This window comes from Lissotriton helveticus, chromosome 4_1 (assembly GCF_964261635.1).
Source record: "Lissotriton helveticus chromosome 4_1, aLisHel1.1, whole genome shotgun sequence".
In the NCBI taxonomy this organism is placed as follows: Eukaryota; Metazoa; Chordata; class Amphibia; order Caudata; family Salamandridae; genus Lissotriton; species Lissotriton helveticus.
The window spans coordinates 75,773,713-75,797,197 of NC_136063.1; the positions used below are offsets into that span (position 1 = coordinate 75,773,713).

At 47.6% G+C, this 23,485-nt stretch overlaps 1 protein-coding gene across 1 annotated transcript in view; it reads right to left on the reverse strand.

The window, feature by feature from the left end:
• The window catches only part of LOC144828342 (uncharacterized), a 76,785-nt gene extending 53,612 nt beyond the window's left edge, over positions 1–23,173 (reverse strand). Inside the window, exon 1 of the mRNA XM_078686463.1 lies at positions 22,943–23,173. The gene's annotated coding sequence lies outside the window, so the exon portion shown is untranslated. The remainder of the gene's footprint in view (positions 1–22,942) is intronic.
• Positions 23,174–23,485: the final 312 nt, after the last annotated feature.

Below are 23,485 nucleotides of genomic sequence, written 5' to 3' on the forward strand. Positions count from 1 at the left end.
GCTGTTGTGTGCATTGTTATCTAGGCGGTCTTTGAATGAGGCCCTCTTGGCGGCTCTGATGAGTTGATGATGTCTGCAGGTGGCGTTCTTATTGACTGCGTAGCTGTCCGGTGTTCGTTCGTGGAGCCAGTTCTTCTCCAGTTTCCGGCATGTCCGTTTGGAGGCCTGGAGGTTTTCAGTAAACCGGGTGGCTTTCTTGCTGGTGTGGCTGTTGGAGGGTGTCTTGAGTGGGGAGAGGGTGTTGGTGTAGTTGTCGATCCATTGTGTGAGGTTGCGGGCGGCGGTGTCGGGGGTCGGTGGAATCAGGGGGTGGGATCTGGGCGAGAGTGGTGGTAAGCTGGTCTTCGGTGACTTTGCTCCAGTAGCGTCGAGGCATCTGTTGGGTGCGGTGGTGCGTGGTGGGCTTCTTAAAGGTAAAGTGGATGCAGTGGTGGTCGGTCCAGTGGAGTTCGGTGGTGTGGTTGAAGGAAACGTGGGGGCTTGTGGTAAAGATGGAGTCGAGCGTGTGGCCAGCGTCTTGGGTGGGTGTTGTCACAAGCTGTCTGAGTCCAAGGTTGGTGAGGTTATCGATCAGGGTGGTGGAGTTGGTGTCGTTGTTCGAGGTGGAAGTTCAGGTCCCCGAGGAGGATGTAGTCCATGGAGGCGAGGGCGTGTGTGCTGATGAAGTCGGAGATGGAGTCGCTGAACTGTGGTCGGGGTCCGGGGGGGTCTGTAGATGAGGGTTCCTCTGAGGGTGATGTTGGGGCCGGTGTGGATCTGGAAGTGCAGGTATTTGGCGGTGCTGAGGGTGTCGTCAGTGTTGGTTGAGGCTCTGAGGGTGTTCCTGTGGATGATGGAGAGTCCTCCTCCTACGCCGTTGGTGAGGTCCCTGCAGGTGATCTTGTAGCCTTCCGGGATGGCTATGGCGATGTCAGGAGCTGAGGGGGGTTCAGCCAGGTCTCCGGCAGGAAGGCGACGTTAGGGGAGGTTGAGTCGAGGAGGTCCCAGACTTCAACGGCGTGTTTGCGGGCGGAGCGGGTGTTGAGGAGGATACAACTGAGGTAGTTGGGTTCTTTGGAGGGTGGTTTGGCGGGCCGGGTGCTGGTGAAGCTGCAGTTCGGGCAGGTGAAGGGTCCTTGGGTGCGCTTCGGGGTGGCCCGGTAGCAGGTGTGTTCTTGTCCAGTGTTGAGTGCATGGAGGGTGCTGGCGTCGTAGCGGAGTCAGGTGTTGTCATGTTCGCAGGGGCCAGGGGTCCTGACGCAGTGGCAAAGGGAGCAAGGGACTCAAGTCACCACCCCCTTTTGTACCACTGTGTTCGCCATAAGTTGGCAGGGTATGCTCAGACGTGAGTCCCTTGCTCACTTTGCCACTGTATTCAAGCAAGCCGGGCTGAAGACGGCTGAAATGCCAGAAACCGGTCCTAGGAAGCTTGTTTCCGGTCCAGGGAAGGCATGTCTTGGCAGTTCGGGCTGGACTGTTCCCATGAGGCACAGGGTCGGACTGATTTGCATTTGGCCATGTCTGAACTGGGGTGGCAGAGTGGGCAAAAGAACGGTGATGGATTAAACCCAGTTCTGTTGACTGGGTGTGAGTGTTTGATTGGTTCAGATGCTCCGTCCATCATCACCCCCTTTTGTACCACTTTGTTCGCCATAAGTTGGCAGGTTATGCTCAGACGTGAGTCCCTTGCTCACTTTGCCACTGGATTCAAGCAAGCCGGGCTGAAGACGGCTGAAATGCCAGAAACCGGTCCTAGGAAGCTTGTTTCTGGTCCAGGGAAGGCATGTCTTGGCAGTTCGGGCTGGACTGTTCCCATGAGGCACAGGGTCGGACTAATTTGCATTTGGCCATGTCGGAACTGGGGTGGCAGAGTGGGCTAAAGAACGGTAATGGGTTAAACCCAGTTCTGTTGACTGGGTGTGAGTGTTTGATTGCTTCAGATGCTCTGTCCATCACCACCCCCTTTTGTACCACTTTGTTCACCATAAGTTGGCAGGGTATGCTCAGATGTGAGTCCCTTGCTCACTTTGCCACTGGATTCAAGCAAGCCGGGCTAAAGACGGCTGAAATGCCAGAAACCGGTCCTCGGAAGCTTGTTTCCGGTCCAGGGAAGGCATGGCTTGGCTGTTCGGGCTGGACTGTTTCCATGAGGCACAGGGTCGGACTGATTTGCATTTGGCCATGTCTGAACTGGGGTGGCCGAGTGGGCTAAAGAACGGTGATGGATTAAACCCAGATCTGTTGACTGGGTGTGAGTGTTTGATTGGTTCAGATGCTCCGTCCATCACCACCCCCTTTTGTACCACTTTGTTTTTACAATTGTAGCAGTTCATAACTCTTGCATGAGAAATAAGACTGTTCAATAAATCCCTTTTATTGAAACGCCCCGTCTATCTATTTCATTGCAACTCTGTAGAAACGAAGCATGCACGATTGACTGAGTGACATAGTTATCTATTTTTTCCACGACTCTGAAGATATTGTTCCGATTCTAGGGGAAACAAAGTTGTCATGTTTATGCGGTTGTCAGAGACTAATCCCTTCTTGTTTATTCGAGAAAGTTTCTAGTGACCTCTGAGTTAGCTGGCACACACAATTAAGTATAATATACTCGATAGAGACATACTGACCTCAATCCTATGTCAAATCTATAGTGTATGTTATTCCAATGTGCAGAGCCTATTAGGGATATAGGAACTACACTACACACTGCCGCATACGGTCTCCTCCTGCCGCCGCAGCTCCATACCATCAGAGCGCGGCCGCAGTGGGAGGGGGGGGGAGACCAAGGGGACTACAACATCCAGAAGCCTCTGCGGCCGGAAGCCGCCAACACCCGCGCCAGGAGGCGCATACATTAACGGACATCCCCGGTGGAGCGGGGGTCCTACCTTTCTTGTTGTTGCCGCCACACTGTTCACAGACGTCCACATACTTCTGGGGCATACCCTGGAGCCCGCATACGGTCTCCTCCTGCCGCCGCAGCTCGATACCATCAGAGCGTGGCCGCAGTGGGGGGGAGACCGAGGGGACTACAACATCCAGAAGCCTCTGCGGCCGGAAGCCGCCAACACCAGCGCCAGGAGGCGCATAAATTAACGGACATCCCCCACGTCGCGGGTTCACACGCGGGTTAAGCCCGGGACAAGGGCGGGACCGTCGGAGGCCGACCGAGGCCAGACCGTCCGAAGCCAGACGAGACTGGGCTGGGCCACCCCCCCTGACATTTTAACTACGAACAGTAAGGACACTATTTCTTTTGGACTATCGCACTAGGCTCTGGGGGCTTCAATCCTACAAGTATTACTTCACTGTTGAATGGATAAAAGGACTGCGGGCGACAGGGTGGTGGGATCGCTTGATGACCTCCTTGATAGAGCAGAAATAGTATTGACTAATGAAATTGAGGCTACAGAACGTAGATTATCCCTTGACCCCTCCCTGTCACGGAGAGGGTCACTACCATGTGCCCAGCTTCCACCAATTCTGATAGCTCTCGATAGTGCCCCACCCAGTAACTATCCATTGTTTAATTCATCTAGGCTACCCCCATCTAGCCCAGAATACTGCACTCCCCGGCCCTCGAGCAAAGGTAATAGCCCCGTAATGGTGACCACAAGAGGGATGAAGGCTATGGGTCCTACTTTTAAGGAACCTCCATCTAAAAAAACGAAGGGTAGAGGCACCAAAACGTTAAAGACCCCCCAGCTACTAAGGGTTCGTCGAGTGGGGTATTCATTTTGTATAACCCCACTGTCAATACTAATATCCCCGCTAACCCACCTGCAGCCACTGTTATCCCTCAGCAGATATTACGTGACATTAGCTCCCTATTAAAAGAGCAATTGACAGCCCTACTCGAGCCGATCCTTAAAAGGATCGACTCAGTGGACAATAGACTTACAAAAATAGAAGAGGTTCTTAAAAACCCACCACAATTAACACATTCAATCATAGGTATGCAGGTTGCATCCTGCAAAACTATCCCTGTTAGTGTAGGGGATATACACAGGGATCATGGTGGTGCTAATACATATGTCCCGATAGTGGAGGGAGGTAATCACCAAGCTGGGAGGCTGAGGAGTTCTACTTCGACAGTGGTTAGTGAGGATAGATTCTTGAATTTAAAAAGGGCGTTAGAACAGGAGGGGAGCAAGAGGAGGGTAGATAAGGGTATTGAAGAGCAAAATGGTAAATATCCCTACCTCCACCTACCCCCTGAAGCTACTCAGCACACAGTAAATATTGTCATTGTGCCTCCGCTAACTGATGGGACCTTCGAACATTGGTCAACCCTCAAAAACAAAGCCATGAACTATCTGAATAAGAAAACTGGGCTGGGGATGTTCTTTTCCAAGAGTTTAAAATGGTTAGGCGCATAGAGTGGGTGGGCCACAGCATTAAGACCATCCCAGGGGACTGCGTGGTTGTGAGCTTTAGGTCTCCAGGTCTGGTTGGTCATATTCTTGACATGGCCAGCTATGCCCACTTTGATAAAACTGCTATTGGCATCTTACCCCTTGGTTACTTTTATAAACAACATTCCCTGTTTAGACCAAGGGAAACTCGGGGAACACAGGAAGCTTCCCTGAGGCCTGACCATACCATCCAGCTTAGCAATCGATATGATGCCCTCTCTACAATTGAAGAACTAGATTGACTGGGGTTGCTTGAACAGGATGGATTAGTGACCAGAGACAGGGTTGAAATTCACGGGGATGCACAGAAACAAGATTACAGAGGCAATAATTATGTAGACAGCAACAGTTTAGCCGCACCACCCCCCCTGTGGTATTGTTGGCTAATAAACACCATGTGGTAGAAGCTTACGAACGTGACCCACCCGACTCCGCCCCTAGAAAAACCACTAGGATTATCCCATCATGAAACATAGCAGGGTTGGAATCCAAGGTTGCCCTATCTGACTGGTTGCTCTACATAGAAGGAAGCGACGTTTGGGCGTTTCAAGAAACATGGTCACTAGAGCAAGTGTTCCATACTGGATACTTATGTTTTACAAAACCTGCAACTAAGAACCAAAGGGGAAGGTCTGTGGGTGGTTAAATATATTGGGTAAGGCAGTGTGAGGGGGTAACGGTAGAGGAAGTTCACTTTGATAGCCCAGACATCCAGGTCATTCGAGTTAAATCACATAAAGGTCTCGACTTACTGTTATTTAACGTTTATGCTAGAGGGCAACCAGGTGGTAGGAACTCACCGGTAATTGCTGCCTTGGAGGCTCTTCTAGCAGAGGGCTTACATGATGCTAACATTATGATAGCAGGAGATTTCAATACCTGTTTTGAGCCCCTGGGAATAGTAGACAACAGTTTAAGTAATGAGGTGGACGAGCACGGGGGTGTCCCCCCAACTGGTCATTCCTACTATTAAGAAATGGTCTGAGGCAGCTTTACAACTCAAAGGGTTGTGCCTAGAATGGGGTTTCAGGGCAGTTAATGGAAGGACTACGTCCGATGCACAGGGGGCGCCGACTTTTGATAATGGCCGATTCAAAAGTCGCATTGATTATATACTAGTAAGTGTTGAGTGCTGGTCACTAGTTGTAGATATGGCAGTCCAAAGTCGGCCCGAAAGTGACCACAATCCACTGGTTCTCACATGGAACAACAAAAGCTTTGCTAGTAATCCCCCCATGGAAGACAATATAAGCCCTCCCCAAGTAATTGTGGCCAATGACTTTCGAAGGGTTCGGTGGGCGAAGGTAGCCCTTGATGAAAGCAAAGTCCAAGAGATTAGGGCTCTAGTCTCAGGGTCATTAGTGGAGCTAAACGCATGTAGCAACCAAGGGGCCCTCAATGCTAACCTATCAAAGATTCATAATACTTTATTAATTGAATTAAAGAAGTTTTCCATTAATAGTAAGCCTGGCAGGAAGAATTCTACCCATAAACCCATCACCTGGTATAATGATGACTGTAGGGCCACACATAAAACCCTAGTGGAAGCAATTAAAAAGAAGGAATATAGCACCGTAAAACAGGCCAGGATTGACTATAATTCTACCCTCCATATGGCAAAGAAATTATGGGACGAGGAGCGTTGGCAGGAACTGCTGGTAGCTTGTAAAGGCAGAAATATGACCCAGTTTTGGGAACTGATAAAGTGGGGGGAATGGGCAAAGGTCTAAAATACCCACTAATAATGTGGAGCGGCAGCAGTGGGTTGCTTATTTTGAATTACAATTTAAGAAGGGGACAAGTGGTGAGATCCCACTCCAACCCATACCCCAAGATATAGCCCTGCAATTCAACACCAAAGAGGTTGAGTCAGTATTAAAGGCCCTCCCAAATGGTAAGGCTCCTGGGCCGCATGACATTCCAGCCGATTTGTTTAAGCAGGATCCTGACCTCTGGACCCCGTATATTACAAATTCAATCAACGCGATTGCAGGTGGAGCACCAATCCCAGCGTCATGGCGTTGTGCAGAAATAATCCCCATTTAGAAGAAAGGGGATCGCTCCGCGCCGGCAAATTATAGGCCTATAAGCCTTATTGATGCAGTTTATTTATTTATGAGATTTTTATTGCGCAAACAAATACCCGAAGGTGTCTCGGCGCAGGTGAGAGCTAACAGAACCGTACAACAGAAATTCACTGGTTAAACAGCCATGTCTTTAAGAGCCTCCGGAAACTCAACAAGTTGGGGGCGTTTTTAATACCCAGTGGTAGAAGGTTCCAGAGTTTTGGTGCGGCGACCAGAAAGCGTCTGTCTCCCCAATTTACCGTCCTTGTGCGCGGTACTGGTAGGAGGCAAGTGTTGGCGGATCTCAGTGACCTTTTAGGAATGTAGAGCTGAAAAGCCTCAGTCAGAAACTTAGGTCCGACGCCATGTACTGCTTTATAGGCAATGCAGAGAGCCTTAAATTTAATTCGGCTCTCCACTCTAAGCCAATGAAGCTGGCGAATGGCGAGAGTGGTGGGCTGGCGGCGAGGAATGTGTAGAAGAATTCTGGCAGCCGCGTTCTGTACTGATTGTAGCTTAGACAGCCCACGTTTCTGAGAATTTAGAAAAAGGGCATTTCCATAATCCGTTTTGGAAAATACCAGAGTGGTAACTAGGGTCTTCCCGGCTGAGATAGGGAGGTAAGGCAGCAGTTTCTTAATTTTCTTTAAAATAAAGAAAGCAGAGGAGACAACCTTGTTGACATGAAGGTTAAATGTCAGCTTGCTGTCAAAGATGACTCCAAGATTCCTCGCCTTTTCCACTGGTACTGGTGGAGAGCCCAGCTGGTTAGGCCACCATGTGGAGGACCATTCTGGGGAAAGATTACCAAAGGTCATAACCTCGGTTTTATCCGAGTTAAGCCTCAGGCAATTAGAAGACATCCACGAACTAACATCAAGCATAGCCTCCTGGAAATTAGCTGCCACCGCTGAGCCATTCTTATGGATCGCAAGCACCAGTTGGGTGTCATCTGCGTATGATGTTAATCTGACCCCATGGGCCTTTATTACCCTCGCTAAGTCCGCTACGTAGATGTTAAATAACGTGGGACTTAGCGAGGAGCCCTGTGGTACTCCACAAGGTATTGCAGAGACAGGAGAATAGAAATTACCCAACTTAACTGTCTGGGTGCGGTCGGCCAGGAAAGATGAAATAAGGTCTCTGGCCGAACCGTTTATCCCCAGAGCTGTGACACGGTCGACCAAGATAGCGTGGTCGACCGTGTCAAATGCTGCGGATAGATCCAGTAAAATCAGAATGGCCGCACCGCCCTGGTCCATAATGGCTCTGATCTCGTCGGAAGCTTTTATTAAAGCGGTCTCTGTCCCATGCCCTTTCCTGAAGCCAAACTGCGTTTCGTCCAAAAGGTGGTGGGTATCGACGAACTCTGAGAGTTGTTTATTCATCAGAGCTTCGCAAATTTTGGCAGGAAAGGGAAGACAGGCAATGGGTCTATAACTGGCCGACGCAGTAGGGTCCAGGGAGGGCTTCTTTAAAAGAGGCTTAATAACAGCCTTCTTCCACGGAGCTGGATAGTCGCCAGTTTGAAAGGCGGTATTGCAGATTTCCATAAGCGGGTAAGATATTATCTTGCTTAAATTAGCCATCACTGAAGGGGGACAGGGGTCCAGAGGGGATCCAGACTTAGTGATGGAGATAAGTTTGCAGATTTGATCTTGTGTGGTAGAGCCAAAGGACAAAAGGGAGTCATGGTCCATGTGAGATATTTCCTTGCTGCTAACAAAAGGTCCAATCCCTGCATCCCCACCAAAAGATGCATAAATATCTGCCACTTTAGTGATAAAAAAAGTGGACAGGGCATTGCAGAAAAGCTGAGAAGGTTCAACTCCAGGGCCAGAGGGAGGGGTAGATAGAGAGGTGACCACTGAGAACAATTCTCTGGCCGAGTTCTTAGCATTCTCTATTTGCGTTGAAAAAAAGACCATTTTCCGAGCAGTGATAGCCTTTTTATATATGGTTAAAGCATCTTTGTAGGATTGCTTAGCTATGGGGCAATAATATTTCCTCCAATGTCTTTCTAAGTTCCTACAATGTTGTCGGTGAAGTCTAAGCTCTTCTGTAAACCATGGCGCCGACGGAGATGCTCTGTTGGGTCGAATGGATTGTTCCGGGGCTACCTGATCAGCAGCATTCCTAATCCAATCGTGAAAATCGGAAGCTGAAGGGACAGAGTTAGATCCTCTGGTGAGGGAGGATAATGTCAAAATGTCTGCCATCTTGGGGATGTCAGCGTTCCCCCAGGCACGAATTCCTACCCTGCTAGGTGGTCTGGAAGGGGGAAGAGTAACTGGCCGAGTGTGGATGCCAAAAATAATGGCTCTGTGGTCAGTCCACGTGAGAGGTAGAATATCTAAAATAGAAATAAGGGAGTTATTGGTAAATACACCATCCAATGTGTGTCCCGCCTGATGGGTGATTCCCTTTACCAGTTGTTGAAGTCCTAAGCTTAGGAAATCAGCGGTAAGTTGCATGGTATCATGGTTTCCCTGCTCTTCCAGCGGGAAGTTGAAATCTCCGAGTATTGTATAATTAGTCGAGCCAATGATATAGTCATTTAGCTCCGAGAGGGAATCCAGAAAGCAGCTCCGAGATCCAGGAGGTCGGTATAGCAGGATACCTTTAAAGGTTTGTTTGCAGTTGATGTTGATGGCAAATGTTGCCGCTTCACATTTAGTGGATGGAATAGGCTCAAGCGTGGTACGATACAGATTTTTGTAAATAATAGCGAGTCCTCCCCCCCTTCCTGTTTGTCTGTCATGTCTCACTATACTATAGCCATCAGGAGTAGCCTGACAGAAATCTGGTCCCGAGCCCGCATCTCCCCAAGTTTCGGTGGCAAAGAGAAAGTCGAGATCGTGAGCAATAATAAACTCACTGTTCAGAAGATTATATCAAGGGTTATACTGGGTAGGATTCAATCATGGATGTCTGATGAGAACATCCTTACCCCGCTGCAGGCAGGGTTTTGGGCCCATATGGGGACCTTAGACCAAGCCTTTAGATTTGTTATGATTTATTGGAAAGAGGTCTTGTTGGGAAAAGGCCTGATCTTCGCCGCTTTCGTGGATTTAAAATCCGCGTTTGATCTCGTCCCTAGATCTAAGCTGTGGAATGTATTGTTAGGGCTGGGGGTGTCTAAGGAATTGGTTTCCTTGTTGATAAGGCTTCACACCTTACATTTTGCCCAGGTCCGCTGGGGTAAACCAGGGGAGGTTACGGAAAAATTTGCAGTAGGGAAGGGAGTCCGTCAAGGGTGTGTGCTGGCCCCTACATTGTTTTTGCTTTTTATTAACGGGGTTGTGCACTATTTAGAAAATTACCCTACGGATGCGCCCACCCTAGCTGGCCACAGGGTACCCCTGCTAATGTTCACAGACGATACGCTGATTTTAGCTAAGACGAGGCAGGGGCTTCAATTGGCCCTGTCTCGTTTTGAGGAATTTTGCTGCGACCATGATCTGGTGGTAAACGTAGAGAAGACGAAATGTATGGTTCTGCACGGGGCTAGGCCCGTATCCTCAAGAGTCTTCATGAGCGGGAGGCTCTTGGAGCAGACAAATGTCTTTACGTACCTGGGCGTTACCTTCGGCGACAGATTAAGCTGGTCGCCACAACTGAAGCTCATGGCGCTTAAACACTTACAACTAGCAGGCGCTCTGATCAAGGAACACAGGCAGTCACTTACTAAGCCCATAGGCCCGGTTGTTAAAGTATACTCCTCAAAAATAATCCCAGCAACCCTTTATGGGGCAGAAATTAGGGGAGCAAGTAATCTGTCTTCTTTAGCTCTAGCCCAGAGTAAATGTTTAAGATCAATTGTGGGTCTTCCAAAATCTACCCCACGAATTCCACTTTTGTTAGACCTGGGATGTCATGCTATAGAGGACAATGCACGATATAGGATGTTGTCCTTTTGGAGAAGGCTCTGGACAACACCGGAAATATCTTTATTTGCAAAGGGTTTGATTGAAGTTAGGGGACTGGGTGGCTCAAACAAGATTGCTTGGTTCATTAGTATAACAAGCATTGGAAATGCAATAGGTCTCGCACCATTAGAGTTAGTGCTTTTAGAATTGTTTATGGGTTTTTTTTGTAAATGTTTAGCATTTTTGTTTCCTGTAGCCAATGCTAAAGAATTACAAATAAAAAAAGCCATAAACATTTCTTAAAGCTCTAACTGAAATGGTCTGAGACCTATTGCACTGTGTGAGGGTGAGGGGTTGAGGATGAGTGAGGGTGAGGGTGAGAGTGGGTGAGGGTGAGTGAGGGTGAGGGGTTGAGGGTGAGTGAGGGTGAGGGGTTGAGGGTGAGTGAGAGTGAGGGTGAGTGAGGGTGAGTGAGGGTGAGTGAGGGTGAGGGGTTGAGGGTGAGTGAGAGTGAGGGTGAGTGAGGGTGAGGGGTTGAGGTTGAGGGTGAGGTGTTGAGGGTGAGTGAGGGTGAGGGTGAGTGAGGGTGAGGGTGAGTGAGGTGTTGAGGGTGAGTGAGGGTGAGGGTGAGTTAGGGTGAGGGGTTGAGGGTGAGTGAGAGTAGTTGAGGCTGAGTGAGGGTGAGTGAGAGTGAGGGTGAGTGAGGGGTTGAGGGTGAAGGTTTGAGGGTGAGGGTGAGCACACAAGCTTAGGAGTATGTCTTAGCACAACTTGCCCTCACCAATCACCTTTCACTTCTCAGGGCCTATGGACTTTCAAGGCTACAGATAGCATCTGCCATGTGCCTTAGAGGAACATTTATGTTTTAAAAATGTATTTGACAAATAATTATCGATCCATAGTTCAGCGCCGGCGAGATTATGCATTTTTGATATTTTTTGTTGCTGCACAGGCACTCGTGAGCATCATCTTTACCAGACTATACTATGGGTGGGCCGAGAGTTAGGCAGTCCAGGATCTGGGTGTTGCCATTTTAGAATGGCCCCTTACTTGCCAACTGATGGAGAATTGTTGGGTGGTCTCACTACTACTCGCTGATCTTGTAATTCATGCTCTAATACAAATGAACACTAAATAGCTTTTTATTCACCATCTCAGCAAGAGGCCAACAATTGAATAAGCAGAGTGTGAACCCTTCAGTGAACAGCACCAGTGTAAGTTGTGGATGACTTGAGGATTGTCGCTCATATTTTAACAGATTCGTAACTATTTCACATACATCTTTTTAGTACGAAAGATTCGCTGTTTTTTATTTTCTCATCTCTGATGCATTTTACTTGTTTCTTTTCATTCCTGCATAAACCATAGAGCCAACTCGGCACAAACGTGTTATAATGTGGTCAGAGGGAGGGGCACTAGATGACGAGATGTGGACTACCGCCACATTATGCAAGCTTGCCAGAGCCTCTGTGCCTTGTGGTAAACTACAGCTGTTCTTGAAGTGCTCAGAGCTGCTTCTTCATTCAACGTAAGCCATCGCTTCACTCCAATGAGAGCATCTGAGCATCCTGAAATTGACGTCCTTTGCATAATAAAAGTGTTTACATACCTCAAGCTTCTTTCTCTAGGATTCTTTCTGTAGGATTTCCTTCTGTTTCCTGCTCAATGGTTTCTTCAATGAAATGTTCTTAATTGCTTGTTTCTTTGCTGATTTTTTGGAGAGCAGAACTAGAGCACAGCTTGTAGCTACTCCTTTCAGTCTTTCGTCATATTTCAGTTACTGGTGCGTGTACTGCATCATTGAGGCACACGGCCCTGGTGCTGGGTGTGCAGGGTCGATTTTTACATTGACACAAACATGGGAAATAAGTGGTGCAAATTGAAATTATACTGTTTTCGTGCATGCTATTTAAAAAACAAAAATACGCTATTCCCTCAAAGTTATTACCAGCAAAATAACGAGAGTGTAGTTTGCACAAAGCTCTAAAATAGCACTGGAAACAAAGACAACAAGTGAAAGCAAGTTGCGGTAAAGCGGGTTTGGGCTTTCATTTAATGTTATTCCCGAAATGTGCTCCAGGCAACACGTTAATCTCTTTATACGTCGTGTTTGTGCTGCATATTTGGAGGCTTGACAATAACATGCTAGTTGGGGCTGAGCAACACCAAAATGGTTAAAGGGACTGTAAGAAGGGACGGTGCAAGGAAAACAAACTGCGAGGGGCGGAAGGAAGGAGACAATGTAAAAAAAATTCAAATGAAAAGAAGCGAGACGGGTCAATTACATGTTCCCTCCAAGCGCAATGCCGCTGCCAGCAGCGGCAGAGCAAGAAAGTCAGCACAAACAAACGGTGCGAAGAGGTGGCTCAACATATAACGATGCCGACTTTGGAGAAGGAGAACAGGGTTCGAGCCTCAGCGTGGGCGGCATCATTAATTATAAATTAAATAAACTGAGATCTCCTGCATATTAAATATAAATAAATAAACAGCGTGCGTGGGGTGAGGGCAGGAAGCTGCCAGCTATTTAAAAAACAAAAATACGCTATTCCCTCAAAGTTATTACCAGCAAAATAACGAGAGTGTAGTTTGCACAAAGCTCTAAAATAGCACTGGAAACAAAGACAACAAGTGAAAGCAAGTTGCGGTAAAGCGGGTTTGGGCTTTCATTTAATGTTATTCCCGAAATGTGCTCCAGGCAACACGTTAATCTCTTTGTACGTCGTGTTTGTGCTGCATATTTGGAGGCTTGACAATAACATGCTAGTTGGGGCTGAGCAACACCAAAATGGTTAAAGGGACTGTAAGAAGGGACGGTGCAAGGAAAACAAACTGCGAGGGGCGGAAGGAAGGAGACAATGTAAAAAAAATTCAAATGAAAAGAAGCGAGACGGGTCAATTACATGTTCCCTCCAAGCGCAATGCCGCTGCCAGCAGCGGCAGAGCAAGAAAGTCAGCACAAACAAACGGTGCGAAGAGGTGGCTCAACATATAACGATGCCGACTTTGGAGGAGGAGAACAGGGTTCGAGCCTCAGCGTGGGCGGCATCATTAATTATAAATTAAATAAACTGAGATCTCCTGCATATTAAATATAAATAAATAAACAGCGTGCGTGGGGTGAGGGCAGGAAGCTGCCAGATATGGAAATACCAGCATCAAAGAAAACAAGACGGAGGGAAGAGAGGGGAGAGGGGAGGGGGGAGGAGAAATGCGACACGGCGGGAAGGGGCAGGCAGGATGACTCAGGGGAGGGGGCGGAGCGGGGCAGAGCGGCATGTGGGTGTGAAGAAGCCGGGCCTTTGAAGTGAAGCTAAGCTTCACTTCAAAGGTGTCGGAGGAATGCGGGCGGCTGTGCACGCGCTTTTAAGCTCAATGCACATGCGCATTGAGCTTAAAAGTCACGGGCACTGCAAGGAATCGCCACGATTCCTTGCAAGTTAGATAAAGAGTAGATGAGCCCCTATAGTCTCGCTTGCTCGATGCGCATGCGCATCGACAGGCGAGACCTAAAAACCCTCCTTACAGATATGGGGATGAGGGACCTGTGGGACTGCCCAAAGATTGTTAAATTTCCAACTAAAGAAACATATAGAGCAGCTTACTGGAACCTTATCAAAAGCAGGAGATATTCCGCCCTGGTCAGCTCCTCATTGACTAGTGAATTTAAAGATGAACCTAGCATGGAAAGCTACTGGGACCGTATAACAAAACCGAGGGATCGTAAACTGTATCATCAGTTTCGAGTTGAGTCACTCCCCTTGAAGAGGTTTACATGCAAATGGGCAACTGGTACAGGCAACAAATGCCCGTTTTGTCCTAAACACATCGGAAATATTGGGCACTTCCTATACGCATGTCCTGCCTACCAGGAACCACGTAAAAAAATGGCTTAAACCCCTTTGTAGGTCACTGGGAACCAGTTCAGCCTTGCTTGCAAAAAGGTTGCTGAAAAGTGGTTCTAATGACATTTTAGTTGTAGGGGTTGCTAAATTCCTGAGTTGGTCTTGGGCTATATGGGAGAAAAATAGAGGGAGTCTCACAGCAGGGTAGAATTACTTTAATTATCGGGATTGTATGAATTGTATGAATCGTATGAATTGTTGATGGTTTTTATTATAAATATCTAAATGGGAAAGTCTATGATGCGATAAATTTAATTCTGTCTCATGGAATATTTTAATATGTCTTTCTTGTTATTTATATATTTATTATGAGATGGTTTTATATAAAGTTTAAGGTGTATTTTATGAAATATGTACCCTTATTTTATGTATGTCTTTTAAGATGAAAATCGCAATAAAGACTTATTTGAATTGATTGACTGAAAATACTGTAACGAGTCTCTTTGAAGTTACATCAAATCAGTGAAGGGTGATACTGCTGCACTCAAGATTTTTTTTTTATGCTGAGGGCAAAAACGGAGACCCCGATAGGGACCCGTCTCAGCACCTGCTTTTTTAGGACCCGGCCCACTTAAAGCCTGGCTAGGCCCATTCGAGGTATGGACAACACACGTGCGCTCTTAGCAGGTAACCTTGCACAGGAATGTTGCACATGCACCAGCACAGGAGAAATGTGCAGTATAGGAGCGTAGTGACGTCACACAAACAACAACAAGCAGCACAGTATAGACAGAACAGCGCACGGGGCACCCATCTCAGCACAGACAGGCACTCACCCCGAGGCCACGAACTGCATTTCCACAGGGGAGTGAATGACCCCGCCTCCTGCCCTGGAACTTGCTGAGGTGAGTCAGTGCAGACCCCCCCCCCCCTCCCCCTGCTGTCAGCCGTAAACCACCCACACGTTCACACCTCTCCGAAGTTAACACACTGACAGGAATATTAATTAATACAAACTCACACGTGACGTGACTGGAGAAGTGTGGCTCAATGGTTAGAGTGGCAGACCATGATGCAGAGGGCTAGCCCGGGACCAGGGTTCAATTCCCCGCCTCGGCGGGTCTTGGGCTCCAAATTCCACGGACCTGATAATTCTCGCCTCGGTGCCTATTACAATCATGGAGTCCCACTCTGCAACTCTGGGCAATAGCTTGCTTAATCTCCACAACGGCCCCCACAACGCTAAGGATGCCTGGTCTCCACCTTGGGGGTGCCCAGGAGTGGACACCTCACAGGGAAAGCCAGGATGGGTTCCACAGAGGTATTCGTACAAGCGCCTTGAGACCCTTGCGGGTGAGTAGTGCGCTATACAAGTACCAATTTACATTTACATTTACTGACAGCAGCATTCGAACCCAAGCAGCCAATGGGGGCCTTGCGCCTGTCTGGACAGTCCTGCGCTACGGACAGCGCTACGGACAGCGCTGCGATGCGGCACTGGAGGCACGGTGGTGGGCGCTACACAAAGAAACAGCACGAACTGGAGCAGGTTGAATCAATAGAATAATTCAGAAAGGAACGAGACAGAAAGGGCGCGTGAGAGACAAAGAGAAGTGAGAGAGAGAAAGAGACGCAGAGGCAGTGGCGTAACGAAACTTGAGGGGGCCCCCCTGCAAAGCCCATGGAGGGGGCCCCCCCGGCGGCACGGCCCACCATGTACCACTTTGCCCTACCACCCAAAAATCTAGCATATTTTAATTTGAAACCTGGGCGGCTGCAAGGCGGCAGGAGGCAGTAGGCGGGCGGCAGGAGCTAAAGGACAGAGCAAAGAAGACAGGGGATGGAGCGGTCTTGAATGTATTGTATTGTTATATGTATAGAGGGCCTACTACCCCTATGTGGAGCTCTGAAGCGCTTGCCTACAATATGCATAGGGTGTGTGGTTGGAAGCGGCATTTAAAAAACACTATTGGGTATTGGTTGGACAAAATGAGGTTGAACCTATTGCTAACTCCTCATTGATGGGGAGATTCTTAGACTTTTGGACTGGTGCTTTCTGGAACCATATTGTGATGCTGTTACTGTGCCACTGGATGAGAAACTATATTTCCAATTCCAGGTTGCTACATTGCCCTTGAAAACATTTACCAATAAATGGTCTCTAAACGATGATGTACTGTGCTCAGTGCTCCACCAGTAATAGCTGTGGAAAAATTATTGGTCATGTCCTGTTTCACTGCCCGGGATATGTTAGTCCCCAGCAGAAATGGATCCCTCATTCTGCAGGCAAATGACGACTCGAATCAGTTGTACTGCTCTTAGAATCCTCAGATGAAACCCAAGATTAGCGTATGCATTCACTGTCACTATGTTTCTGGGGTGGATGTGGGCAAAAAGACCCAGGACCTTTGCTACAGTTGGCTTGAGTTTAAACAACGTATATCTGAGACTTCCACCTGATAGATTTGTTTTCTTTTAACTTTAAAATCAAACCCTCAAGTGTACTGATAGCACTGTTTTGTTGTGGAAACATTTTAAGCTGCTAGTGAAACAAATTATCATTGTATTCGGGTGAGTCTTGAGTCCCAAGATGGATGCCACTACTTCCTGGTTGAAGTGGTGGCAGCCAATCAGATCTCATCATGGCTCGGTCCCTCACTGTGCCACTGGAACCATACTACACCCGACTGAGGAGCCAGAATCAGCTTGAAATCAGTCTTGGGTTGCTTATGTTCTGGTTCAGGGAGGACCCCGCTGGATTGTTCCTATTGGAGCAGAGTCAAGACTGATTTGCATATGGCTGAGTCCAAACTAAGGCGAAATGAAGTTCAGAAGAATGATGGTGTGAAATGCTCCTCTGACCAATTGCCAGTGGTAAAACAAATTGTAAGCATTCGTCCCATTACCTTTTGAGTTTGATGAAAATATAAGCATGTATAAAAGATCCTTCCATGCAATAGAACATTACAAGAAGACCTACTGTCTTTGCATTTCTACTTTCAACAGATAGCTTACTGTCCATGTAGAGTTCATATATTTTTTTCTTCATCCCTAAGAATACAAGGATGAACTTGCAAAGTGCTATGGATATGACACTATCATGCAAAGATTGATAATTATTCTGTTTGCTCACATTCAAACTCAGCTTCATATTCTTGGGGTGTCGGAAATAGCACATACACAATAAAGTTTAAAAAAATGAATCCTCTGTAAAACAAAAAAAAATAATTCACTTCTACAGGAGAGGAGGAGGGAATTGTGGAGGTATTACACCATTAGGGTAGGAGAGCAGATGAGGGGAGGGGCTACTAAGCCGGATGGAGAAAAAGCATAAGGGAAAGACGTGTCATGTGTCTAGCAACAAGAAGGAGAGCTCCCAGTGGCAGGAGAACAGGAGTGTCAGGAACTTTGAGAGTTGAGGGTTGTTGGTTGTTGCTGTAGTGAACACTTTCTCCCCAATGTAGCGATCTTCGAGAGTGTAAGAATGTCAGACTAATGATTACACTATTGATGAAAAGAAACAGAAAGGGGAGAGACATACAAGTGATGTTTTGATGGAAGGGTGTGGATTGGTTACAGTCTCAGAGTCGGGGCATTATAGCACCTGTAGAATAATGTGTGGAAGTGAACGTCCGTCCCGTTAGCAGCACGTAGCTTAATAGCATGCGGCATTAACAGCAGGCACATTATATTGGGTAGCTGTGCGTTTGTCTCTTGTTAAATGTTATTTCACCGTAAAAGAAGACAAAGAAGGTGCAAACTTTAAAAAGAAGTACATTTCAGTCCAATTATCAGGTTCTATAACTTCTGAACAACGATTGTTCCTAATTGCTCTTCTGGCTGTGGTGCCCCCATTGAGACGAATAACTACGTCACCACCCTGTTCATGGATGGCTCTTCCCCTATTAATAGACAGTCCCTCTCTGGACAGCGTCTTCTGAGGAAAGATAGACTCGGCTTCACTGTGCTGTGGTGAAAGACTGCAGTTGAGTTATTTTTCTGGACTCCTTTGAGGAGGTTATTGGTTGATAAGCGGCATTTCTGTGAGAATGGCTCTTCAGTAGAATTGGCACAGAAGAAGAAATATGTTCGCCCCCACCCCTCCCCAACCCGAAGGAAACCATTCACTAAGTGGACACCTCACGGTGTTTAATGTGGATTTATACCAATCACATGCTCTCTTTTTTTCTAGCCAATGTACAGCGGGTATAATATAATGGCTAGAAATTATGTGTTTCAGAACTTTGAAGGAAATTTACTGATGACTGACACCAAGCCCAGATTGACCATACTACTAAAAGGGCATTTCCCCAATGGACTGCAGGCCTGGGGATGTTTCCCTGGCAGCATAGAGAGACACATTCTAGAAGTGATACCCCAGGCATCACTTAGTATGCTACTGACCAACACGTCCCCAGTATTGGATGGCATATGAAGTGTTTGGTCACCACTCTACAGGTGGAAAGTATTGTGGCGGTGAAAGAGCACCTTTATATCTGCAGGCCCCTAGAAGTAGTCTCCACTTCCAATAAAAAAAAAATAAGTCAAACTTTTCCCAATAAATGAACAATGGCGCTTCATGGAGACCTCTGTGGAAGGATGTGTGACAGTGTTTAGCCCTCCACGCTAGACACTGCCATCTACATTGTTCTCTGGTCTCTGAAGAACTTGCACTCTCGGGACCTTATAATAGTCTGCAGAAGCAAGGTTTGGTGGTGAGGCTTGTGTCTGAAGCCTGTGGAGGCTATGGAAACTTAGAGTAGCATTCGGCTTTCCATATTTGGTATGCACGCAGAGTGATTTTGTTGGCATGGCCGTTCTGTGGGAACAGCCTTAATCAAAAGGAGCGCGTTCTGGTTCTCTCTGTTGGCGCATTTACATGGTGCGATGGTGGTCCTTTCCATCGGACGGACTCGAGTAGCCCGTCGGAGCCTGTTTTAAAAGTAGATTTGACGCATCTTTTCCATAACGTCAGTCAGCGTCACTGTTGGAAGAAGTCTGATCATTTTACCGGATATTTACAACAGCACACCGGGTGTTTACACTACGTACTTCAAACAGGGTAGGGCAGTGGTTCCCAAACTTTTGACTCCTGAGGACCCCCATTGAGTCACCACTGGAAGCCGGGGACCCCCAAGCAATTTGTATGAGTTAAATTTCAAATATTAAAACAGTAATTAAAAAATTAATACACACATGTGCACACAAAACAAATACTCAAAGTACTTAGGGGCAGATTTACAATAAGTGACGTATCCATGCATATCAGCAGGGATGCGCCACTTATTGTGCGCCATGCCTTTGCCACCATTGATGCGCCGCATTTACAATGCTGCGCCTCATGGGGCAAAAAAGCACAGATGCATGACGCATCTGTGCCGTAAAGGTGGCGCATTGCTGGAGTTGCGTCGCAAGCGCGACACTGCTCCAGCAATGCTCTGGGGGGCCGAATCTTGTTAATGCTGCGTCAATCCTTACGCCTGCTTCAAGCAGGCGCAGGGTTTTGACGCAGCATGGGCCCCAAAGTGACTGAGTGAAATCTTGTAGATTTCACTCAGCCACTTTTAGGAGGGGTTCCTGCGCCGGAACGCCTCCTTCTGGCGCAGGGCTTTACAACGTGGCGCATCTCCCATGCGTCACGCTGTAAATACCCTGCACCATGGCACATCTTTTGCGTCGTCGCTGCATCACGAAAGTGACGCAACGGTGGCGTAAAAGAGGTGCAAGGGGCTTGTAAATCTGCCCCTAAGGATTTTGGGGCTAGATGTACGACCATTTCATTTAGCGCCTCGCAATTGGCGACACATTGCGAGTGGCAAATTGCGAGTCGCTAAATGAAATGTACAACAGTGTGTTTAACACTGTTTCGGATTCCCAATGGGGTCCCAAATTGCGAGGTTCATTAATATTAATGAGCCTCTCGCAATTTGCGAGCCTATTGGGAATGCCAGCCCTCCTAGGTATGGTGCCTGCTGGGCTCTGCAGGCCACCATTTCTGGGACTGCTTTTAAATAAAGCACTTTAAAAAAATGCAGCCCATTTACCATGCATTTAAAAAAAAAAGAAAATGAAACGTTTTCGTTTCATTTTCTAAGGGCAGGCAGAGGTCCCTGGGACCACTGCCTGCCCTTAAAAAATAATTTTGCATGCATTTGCAAAGGGGACCCAAATGGGAAGGGGTCCCCTGGGGACCCCTTCCCATTTGCAAATGCATTACCATCTACTTGAAGTAAGTGGTAATTGCGAGTGTTTTGCGACCGCAAAACATTTGTACATGGTTTTAAGACTCGCTATTTGGAAAGGAATGCCCCTTCCAAATAGCAAGTTGCAAAACCTATTTAGCGAGTCGCAAACAAATTGCGACTTGCGAAATAGGCAATGTACATGGCCCAATACGTTTTTGCATGTGAAAGCGGGTTCACGAACCCGTTCACGCATATAAAAACGGATCGTACATCTGGCCCGTAGTATTTTATATTGAAGTAATATCCCCTCTGTCACGTGTATTTCATTTGTTTTATAGCATCTCTCATACCATTGTAGGATGTCAGAGCACTTTACATCACACACATATAGTGACATTGAATCGTACATGTATATCAGTGTGTATATAAAATGTTTAAAGAGTGCTTGGTATGAAAAAGCACAAACTCAGGATTCAGAACATAACACAGTGGCTAGCACTGACTTTAACATTAAAAATGTATTTCCACCCAAATAAATCTTTTTAGCAGCATCAGGATAATGAATAACTGGGAAAAATCAAAAGTTACTAACTGGTATCATGCAGTTTGCAAGCAGCTCTTTGATGACAGTTTATAGGTCCCTCTGCTACATTACGATTGTCACTTATGAAGTGCACAGTAACAAAAGAATCTGTGACAAAAGCACTAACCACAAACCTATGCACATAAAATGCTGCTTTTTAAAATGCATGTTACACGTTCTTTGCAGTAGGCACATTAACCCTCTGTGCTACATTAGTTAAGTCAAAGCTGCCACTAAACAAAACTCTCCTCACGCTCCAGCAGGTACATTAATCACTGGCTTTATCTTGACACTTTTATTGCTGCTGGAAAGCTGCTAATTTTACGAGAAACTTTTCTGTGCTTTTAAAACTGTTGCCTGCGGACCCCCTGGGAATGTGTCACGGACCCCTGGGGGTCCGCGGACCACAGTTTGGGAAACACTGGGGTAGGGTATTACTGTGCATGCGTGGCATTAGAAAGAAGGGATTTGCTTTCAAGTCTCACTCTGCCAGCCTCCCGCCGCCCTCCGATCTCAATGCTGGGGATAATGTGTGACCACTTTAAATCTTAACAAATAGATATATAATACAAGTAAAATCACACTTCCAACAAGCCAGTACTATTGGCTTTGTCAATGGCTGTTTGTCGCATAAGATACATAAATAAGCAACAAGTATGGCTTTGTAGTATCGTATATTGAAAATGCTTCGGTTCTGAAATGAGACTGTGAAAGAAATATAACGAGTCTCTTTGCAGTTACATCAGTGGCAGTGAAGGGTGGCACTGTTGGAGAGCTAAGATTTACATATTTTTACCCTGAGGGTGAGGGCAAAAATGGACAACCCGATAGGGACCCTTCTCAGCCCCTGCTTGTTAGAACTGCGGGCTCAGCACCGGCAGGACCAGGCCCACTTCAAGCCCTGGTGATATAATCTGATGAACTATGGTAAAACGCTTCAGTTTGTTAAACAAATACACTTTTTTAAATTACATTTTGGGAGACGTTACCATTTTTTTATATTACGTTTACAAGATTTACCTGCCCCAAAAAAATGTTCAGTACTCGTCTCGGCTCGTACACAGACCAAACCAATCCTGCCCGTTGGCTAGCCCACCTCTACACCCCAGTAGCCTTGCGTGCCCGGAACCGTTCATGAGCTCAGCAAGGCCGGTTATGGTACCCGGGTTGGTCTAATAATGACACACTTTATTGCCCATGATTCTAGGCCTACACAAAGGGTGCTCTAATCAATCCCCTGTGCTTCTTCAGTGAGTGATATGATACGTAATTAAAGTGGCTTTAACACCTCCCCCCCCCTCCCGACTCCCGCCCCCGCTCGCAATTCCACAACAATAACTGTAAAAGGTTATTAGTGCACTAATAAACGGCGGGGCTCATGCTGAGATGCTGATATAGAGTTAATCATAGAGATTAATGCTGCATTAATATAGCGCCTTGTATATATGCGTAATTTCTTCTAGGTGCTGACAGCAGGTGTTTGTAATGTGTTTATAATGCCCAGTGGTATTTGTTGATCCTCTGAAGGATGAGATGCTGTGCCTTCCCACCACGATTTAAATCCCCCCCCCCTCCCCGAGGATGTATGCCCTATAGTCCTGAAAGTTGTACCTTGGTGTTATATTTGACCTCCATAAAACTAATCCCTTCCCCAAAAGGTGGGCAGTTTACAAACAAACCCCTCGTGTTCTTCCTGCGGGGGTCACACCCTGGCCCGCTCCCAGCGCCACTCGCCGCCCCCCCCCCCCCCGCCCCCATCTTCAGCAGCTGCTGCGTGTGATCCCTGGTGCTCTGTCCTTGTGCACCGGCTGTCTGTCTGTCTGTCTGTCTTTCCTCCGTGCGTCCAGCAGCGCCGGACTCTGAAGCCCGAGACCTGATTCTACAAGAGCAGGTTCCATCAGGAAGGCACGGGGGCGACCGACCAAGAAACTAGCGCTTCGAGGCCGCCGGCATGAGATAAAGCGCTGCACAGAAGTTGAAGTCCTTCGGTCACTCACCTGTGTTCTGCGTTGAAAGGCGCCCTCTGCTGGATGCTCAGTGTCCCCCTCTCCAGGGGGTGCCCTCTGCTGGATGCTCAGTGTCCCCTCTCCAGGGGGTGCCCTCTGTGCCCCCCTCGGTGCAGCTCGAGCAGCAGCTTCTCGGCGCTAGAGTGAGAGCGCCTGGACACGCAGGGTGGAGGCTGGAGTGCAGGAGGGAGTGCGCACTCCCTGCTCACTCAGGAGGCTCCAGGGAGGGACTGATCATGGAAAAGAGAGGAGGAGCTCTGGGCTCAGCCAATAAGGGGCCCGGGCAGCTGCTGTCCCTGGACCGGCCAATCAGAGAGCGGGGGGGGGGGGGGGCGAGCTACACACAGGGCCGTATCTTCAGGCAGGAGGCAGAGCCCCCCCCCCCAATAATCTTCGGGCTATGACAGCTCTAGTCGCCCGTGTGATGACGATGAGCGGATTCATTCACCACCCTCAGGCTGGAGCTTTAAGACAGTGAGAGGAACCGACGGGGCGGAGGCTGCAGCAGGGCAGTGTGCCATGTGGTGGCAACAG